Source organism: Pygoscelis adeliae, unplaced genomic scaffold, assembly GCF_000699105.1.
Source record: "Pygoscelis adeliae isolate BGI_AS28 unplaced genomic scaffold, ASM69910v1 Scaffold211, whole genome shotgun sequence".
NCBI classification, from domain to species: Eukaryota; Metazoa; Chordata; class Aves; order Sphenisciformes; family Spheniscidae; genus Pygoscelis; species Pygoscelis adeliae.
The window spans coordinates 1,354,093-1,355,356 of record NW_008824143.1 but is presented as its reverse complement, the minus strand read 5'-3'; positions in this window follow the sequence as shown (position 1 = coordinate 1,355,356).

The following is a 1,264-nucleotide window of genomic DNA, read 5'->3' as shown; positions in this document are numbered from 1 at the left end:
GCATGGAGAACTCTACCCCTTTCGCTCAAATCCTATTGTCTTGATAGAATGACAGTAGCTAGTTGTGCCAATCTTTAACATCTTGCTGGCATTTCCCCAGAACATATCAGCTTTTGGTCCCTGAAAAGAGGGATTTGTTAAAGAACTAACGTTAAAAAGAAATAAAAAAAGGACAGAAGAGGATGAGAAGCCATGGAGTAAAAGTTTTGCCTTGTATTAATTAAAGGAACAAAGTTCTCTAATCCTGATGGAGGCTCCACAATGAAACATGGGTAAGTCCCTAGCTCTGCTGTCATTGTAGCACATTAAGAGTGCTTGTTCCCTCTTATCCACAGTATTTGTTTAATGCAGGAGCTATTCCCTATTGAGCTTTGAGAAGCTCTGCATTCATTTCACTCATTAACTTTGGGTAGAGAACCCCAAAGAATAAGGTCTTAATTTTCACTATTGGTAGAGTATACTTACATCACAAATAAACTAAGGATGAAGCAATTTTTTTTTACAAAGCATCAAACCATCCCAAACCTTCTCTGAAAGTCAGATAGGCTTGTTTAAGTGCTAGGGAGAGGTGGCAAGGGCAATGAGGTTTTTGATTTTCCATCTCAAAGCCAAAATTATCTAAAAAGGCTTAAGTCTAACATGCTTCCAGACTGAAACCATCATGACTTTTAAGACCATCTCATCTGACTTCCTGTGTAGCACAGGCCTGAGGACTTCATCCAGTGATTCCTGCCAAAGGCCTTTCAGAGAGTAGAGAAAACCTTCCGGAAAGACAGGTGGCCTCAGGATGTGGTCTTCAATAGACACAGCAGTCTTGCAATCAGGACTAGATACCCTTCCGAAGGGAAGGAAGGACTGGATTTACTCATATCGCAGTCCAGCAATTTGTACATTTGAACACGAAGAAGTTTGAAAACATGTTTAGGTACTATCTTTAATGTAAAACTCCAATGTTTTTGCAGCTTACTTTTTAAAGTACGACATAGCTTCTGAATGAAAGCTCCAATGTGAGAAATAAGGAAGCTAATGATACTTTTCTTTGGACTAAGTAACACTGATGTTAACCAAAAAAAAATCACTGCAGTATTTCTTCCCAAATCATTCTCAGTATGCCTTCTACAAGGCATCAAGATTTCCATGAAATTTAATCTCATATTTCCTTGGCTGCACTCAAAAAATAAGAAAATGACGGGGTAACTTCCAGACTAGCTCTTCCACTGAATACTATATTTAAGGTGAGAGTACTGTAAGCCAGAGCATTACC